At 42.1% G+C, this 6558-nt stretch overlaps 2 pseudogenes; one reads left to right on the top strand and one right to left on the bottom strand.

Annotated features, from left to right (window-relative positions):
- The first annotated feature begins 342 nt into the window (after window positions 1-342).
- LOC101646494 lies at window positions 343-848 on the top strand (annotated as a pseudogene).
- A 2633-nt stretch (window positions 849-3481) lies between these two features.
- The window catches only part of LOC101646175, an 8358-nt pseudogene continuing 5281 nt past the window's right edge, over window positions 3482-6558 (bottom strand).

Here is a 6558-nt window from a genome sequence, read left to right as displayed (position 1 = left end):
AGAGAAAGACCCTCACCAAGATGAATTGACATAAGGACTGCAATAACGGGCTCAAACATAGCAACAATTTTGAAGCTGGTGCAGGATCTAGGGGTGTTTTCTCCTGTTGGCCATAAGCGTCACTATGAGTTGGAACCAACTCAACAGCCCCTCCCTGACAACACCAACAGCAACGGCTGTTAGTCTGTAGGGTTTTTTTTGTTGTTGTTATACTTTTGTCTAGCTTTGGACAAGCAAATGCTAGCTTCCAAAAATCATTTGCAGGCTCTCTGCGTGGATCTGGCTGCTGAGATCATGGCCATGTGGGAGCGCTGCCCAGACATCACGCAGGTCGCCAGCACCATGAAGATCTGAACCTCTGAGCACGTCTTTGACCACGGTGGGCAACGGTCACCATGGTGGCGATGCAGAAATGCCCCAACCCAATGAACCGCCGTGTGGTGGGCCAGCGGTTGCTCAGCCCCGAGTGGGGTCTGTCCTCTAGCGTAAGATTGATACTTGGTGCAGCAAGAACCCAAGCGTATGTGCAAGGGCATTCTGTAGTTGATCCCGTAGAGAAAACAATGCAGCTGAAGTCGACGAATATTTCCTTTACGAATATGGTGTCAGTCAACGAGAGACTCATCTACAAACCACACCCTGAGAACCCGGGGAGAACCGGGTTGACTCAAGGAGCATTCATCACCCTGAAAGGAGTCAGCCTCAGCAGCTACCTCGAGGGCCTGATGGCGAATCCGATAGCACCCCCCACCCCCCTACCTAGCTAGTCACGGCCGAGGGCCAAGGAGAGGGTGATACACACATTACACGCCAAGACTGAGGAATGGACGAGGTTTGTAGAGAAATGACAGCGAGACCCGGCTGCAGCACTGGGTCCGGGGCTCCACGCTGGCAGGATATTTACTTGTTATTTAACAAACACAGCTCTTAATGTATGTAGACCTTTTTTTTTTTTTTTAAATCTAGAGCGTCACTTTTGGTCAAAACCACGAAGTACAGAGGGCTGCTAACTTAAGGGATCATCCCCAAATAGTGTTGTTTGGATGCCAGTGTTTATGAGGAAATTGGGGCGGGGCGGGAGGGAATGTTTTGAGATTGGCGTTGGCATATTGAATCTCATGAAGGTAGATTTTAAAGCTGTCTGTGCTGCCCTGACTTCCACAGGATGCCCAGGGAACCTTCCTGCGAGGCAGAAACAATCAGACTTTAAAAGCCATATTCATTTGACTACTATATCTGGCGCTGCTGTAAACCAACACTTTAAAGAGGTCTTGTCCAGCAGATGTACCCAATGCAACTCATCTTTTGATCTCTTGACTGCTATTTCCATTAGCATTGATTGTGCATCCAAGCAAGATGAAATCCTTGACAACTTCGATCTTTTCTCCATTTTATCATGATGATACCTCTTGGTCCAGTTGTGAGAATTTTGGTTTTCTCCACATTAAGTTGTCATCCACACTGAAGGCTGTGGTTCTTGATCTTCATTAGTAAGTGGCTCAAGTCCTTGCTTTCAGAAAGCAAGGTTGTGTCATCTACATATCTTAGGTCATTAATAAGCATTCTTCCAATCCTGATGCTGAATTATTTTTTATATAATCCAGCTTCTCTGATGATTGGCTCAGCGCACAGATTGAGTAAGTATGACTAGTGGATACAACCCTGATGCACTTATATCCTGATTTTATTTTTTTAATCATTTTATTGGGGGAGCATACAACTCATCACAATCCATCCATACATCCATTGTGTCAAGCACATTTGTACATTTGTTGCCAGCCATCATCATTTCCAAAACATTTTCTACTTGAGCCCTTGGTTTAAGCTCCCCTTTTTTCCCCTCCCTCCCCTACCCTCCCGCCCTCGTGAAACCTTGATCAATTATATATTGTTATTATTTCATGTCTTACACTGTCCATTGTCTCCCTTCACCCACATTTCTGTTATTCGTCCCCTTCAGGGAGGAGGCTATATATCCAACCTTGTGATGCTTTCCCTCTTTCTCACCCTTCCCCCTCCGTGACCATCCTCCTACCCTCAGGATATTGCTACTCCCACTACTGCTCCTGAGGAGTTTATCTGTCCTAAATTCCATGTGTCAAGAGCTCTTATCTGTACCAATGTGTGTTCCCTGATCTAGCCAGATTTGTAAGGTACAACTGGGGCATGGTGATTGGGAGGGGTGTGTGTGAAGCATTCAGGAACTAGAGGAATGATGTGTGACTCATCGGTGCTATACAACAACCTGGTTGAATTGTCCCTTCCTTCTGTTGGGGGGATGTCTAATTGTCTGCAGATGGCCTTTGGATCTCCACTGCAACCCCCCTCGTTTGCATTGATATAGTTGTTTATTTTGGATCTTTCGATACTTGAGCCCATCGACACCTCATGATCACACAGGTGTGCTTCTACTTTGTGTGCTTATTTGCTTCCCTGCTAGTTGGCTGCTTGTTTAACTTCAAGCCTTTAAGACCCTAGATGCTATATCTTTGGATAGCCGGGCACCATCCGCTCTCTTCACCACATTTGCTTATGTACACATTTTGTCTTCAGCAACCTGTTAGGAAGGTGAGTATCAAAGAGTGCCCGGTTGTCAGAACAAAATGTTCTTGTGTTAAAGGAGGCCTTGAGTAGAGGCCCAAAGCCCGTCTGCAATCTTAGGCATTTCCATTCTTTTTAAGCTATCCGTAGTTCGTTATGATCCACACAATTGAATGTTTTTGCATAGTCAATAAAACACAACTTAACATTTTTTCTACTATTCTTTGCTTTCAGTCGAGATCCATCTGACATCAGCAATGATACGCTTTGTTCCATGTCCTCTTCTGAGCCCAACCTGAACCTCTGGTACCTACCTATCGATATACTGCTGTATTTATTAGTGTGTGGTTTAATTCCCCTATGTTTGGAGATTTGTATTTCTATCTTAATTCACTGTGGTCAGAAAATGAACTCTACGATTTTAATTGAGTCTTGTTTTATGGCCTAGTATATAGCTTATCTTGGATAAGATTGTATGTGTATTTGAAAAGAATGGGCATTCTGCAGTTGTGGAATGAAACGGTTTAAAAATATGAGCTAGATAGAGTTAATTGATCACTGTGTTGGTTTCCTAAGGCTGCTATAACAGATTATAAGCCACAAATGTAGTGGCTTATAACAGCACAGATTCATTTTCTTACAGTACTGGAGTATGGATATTCAAAATGTGTCTAACTGATCTAAATTCAAGCTGCAGGTAAAACCAAGATCCTTTCTGGGGACCTTTGGAGATAATCCATTATCTTGCCTTTTCAAGATTCTAGAAGGGCTCCTGCATTTGTTGGCTCAGAGTCCTGTCTATTTTCAAAGTCAGCAAGGGCTGGTTACATCTTTCTTACCCTTCTCTCTGCACTCACTCTCCAGCCCTCATCTTTCACTTGCCACTTCCCCCAACCCCAGGTAAACCAAAAGAATCTTCCTAGGGCACATCCTGAACTTCCTAGCTCAGGACGCATAACTTAATCGCAGCTGCAAATTCCCTTTTGTCCTGTAAAGTAACAAATTCACAGATTCTGAAGATTAAGATGACAGCATCTTCTAGGAAGCCAAAGATTATGCCTACCACAATAGTGTTGTTGAAGTTTACGTTCAAGTTGTTCTATCCATTTATGAGAGTGAGGGATTGAAATCCTGAACTATTGCTGCTGAATTGTCTATTTCTTTTAGAACTCTTTCCATTTTTGCTTTAAGTATTTTAAGGCTCTCTAGTTAGGTGTGTATTCATTTATAACTTATATGCTCTTGAGGGATTGACCCATTTATTGTTATTTAATATACCCCTTCCTCTCTAATTAAACTTCGTGTCTAAAAGTCTAGTTAGCCTGATACCAGTTTAGCACTTACTGGCTTTTGATTGAGGTGTTTAGAATATTCGTATTTAATAGTTACTGATATGGTTGGCTTTTCATTAGTCTGTTTGCTTTGTTTTCTGTTTTGTTTTGTTTTTAGTTCTCCTTCTTACCTGCCTTCCTTTTAGATAAATTATTTTGTACTATGCCATTTTAATTCCTTTAAATTTTGAACTATTTTTTGTTGCTACTTTCTTTTTAATGAAAGATGTTTAATATTCAGATTTATCTTGTTCCTGGTAATAACACATGCCCAATGAAAATCAAAAGTTGGAAAAGTGGTTACACTTCCTACTTGAGTGAACAAATCATCATTTTCTGAAGTGATCACTATATTTCAATTTATCATGAGCTACTCTGAACTTATTATGCAATGTAGTCAAAGTCAGGAGAGAAGACGTAGGGAGAACATACCATTTTGTTTTGAGAGGGTTATCCCTTCCACAATTATCATGGTAAAGAAATATCTCCTGCTGAAGAATTCTAGGTGGAAAAATTAATATAGTCCATTTCAACTTCATTTGTTCATTAACTTGTTTGGTGTCATTCATCTAAATCAAGGGTGTTTCATTGTTCTTCTAGTTCTAAGTCTTCCCCAGTGAAAAGATTCTCCTCCACAGGAACAGCATCAATGGCTCCCTTTTCCTGTGTCTCTCCTTTGTTGTCCTCTTCCAAATCACTTCTTTCCTCATTTTCTGTCCTAACGGAAGATTTCACTTAATTTGTTTCCATCTTTTTTTCTGAGGTATATGTGCTGGATGGATCTTTCAAAACTGGTCATTGTACTACCCATCTTTCTTCTTTTTTTTAATCATTTTATTGGGGGCTCGTACAATGCTTATCACAATCCATACATCTCTTGTGCCAAGCACATGTGTACATTCGTTGCCATCATCATTCTCCAAACATTTGCGTTCTACTTGAGCCCTTGGTATCAGCTCCTCATTTTTTTCCCTCCCATAATACCCAACTTTCAAAACTGATCATCGTAATACTATTATTACATAATACCTGGTCATTGTAAAACCTAATACGAGATGGTGTCATTGTAATACCATCTCTTGGACTGTACAAGCTGAAATCTAGGCCATTTACAATCACAGACCCATCAAACTCATCACCATCTGTTGCCTGCCTGGATGTAATGGGTATCATCTGCCTCTGCAGCAGCAGCACCAACCAGTGCAGGGCGAACTCCCAACACCTCACCACCACTGATCGCTAGTGCTTTCCCTGCTTTCCAGTTTGCTTTGCTTCTTTCCAGATCTTGCTCAAATATAACAAAGCTTTTGTGTCTTCTTTTTCTCTCTTTTTCCACACAAGAAAAAATCCTAGAGTCATTTTGGTAACATTTGTACTCAAGGCCGAACACACTCGTTCAATGAGATCTTCTAGTGAAATGTCTTCTTTCTCTTCATTCTTTTTCTTTTTTCAACACAAATCCAGGAGGAAGTGTCTGATGATACGTGCACAGATCACCCTCTCCAGCCAGGCTCAAAACCAGCCGTACTTGTTTTCGGTAGCTTCAAGGAAATGCTTGCACACTGAGTTTTTATTTTCTTCTTTTCCACCTCACAGTACTTCTTGTGCACTTCCTCGTCCAGTTTGTTTCTCATCTCACTTTATCCATGAGATCTTTTTTTGAGGTCATCTCTTACAACAAGGAAAACACTTCGCTTTTCACCTTTTCTCCCCAGAGTCAAGTCATGAGAGAGCTTGCACTTCTCTCCTTGAATGCACTGTCCTCACTTGAAGAATGCTCGGACCATGGAGTTAGGATCTGCACCTTTTAAAAAAAAAACAACTGCTATTGTGGATTCTTAAATCTCTTGTCACAGTCCATACATTGCTCAAATGTGTCAAGCACATTTGCACATATGCCACCATCATCATTTTCAAAGCATTCTCTTCCCACTTGGGCCCCTGATATCAGCTCCCCATTTCTTCCCCCTCCCTCCCCACTCGCCCTCCCTCACGAACCCTTGATAAGTTATAGATTCTATTTCCCATGTCTTACATCGGCCTCCGTCGCCCCTCACCCACTTTTCTTTTATTTGTCCCCCTGGGAGGGGGTTCTAAATTGATCCTTGTGATCGGTTCTCCCGTTCTCCCCCTACCCTACCCTAATCCTCTTGTTATCTCTAGCCTCCTTGTTGGCCTTGAGGGGGTTATCTTTCCTGGATTCCTTGTGTTGCGGGCTCTTGTCAATAGCAGTGTTCATGCTCTGATCTAATCCAATTTATAAGGTAGAATTGAGGTCATGATAGTGGGGTGAAGGAAGCACCAAAGAGCTAGAGGAAGTTGTGTGTTTCATTGGTGCTATACTGCACCCTGACTGGCTCATCTCTTCCCTGTGACCTCTCTGTGAGGGGATGTCCAATTGTCTACAGATGGTCATTGGTTCTCCACTCCATGCCCCACCACACCATTCACCTTGGGTATGGTTTTATTCTGGGTCTTAGATGCCTGATACCTGGGGATCTGCAACTTTACCTATTTTTTGAACAGCAACTGCATGTTTGAATAACTCATTTATTTTGTCCCTGCAATTCTTTCTTCTTGTCATCTTTCTTCAATTTCTTTACAGCTTCACATTGTACCACCTGATGTGTGATTTTGTTGACCAAATTTAACTGCTGTTTTGCCCCTTTCTTCTTCTTTAGACCCA

This window comes from Echinops telfairi, unplaced genomic scaffold (assembly GCF_000313985.2).
Source record: "Echinops telfairi isolate 266 unplaced genomic scaffold, ASM31398v2 ScPeMD7_53;HRSCAF=182, whole genome shotgun sequence".
NCBI lineage: Eukaryota > Metazoa > Chordata > Mammalia > Afrosoricida > Tenrecidae > Echinops > Echinops telfairi.
The sequence above is the reverse complement of the archived record's forward strand: the minus strand, read 5'-3'. Positions and strand labels throughout refer to the sequence as shown.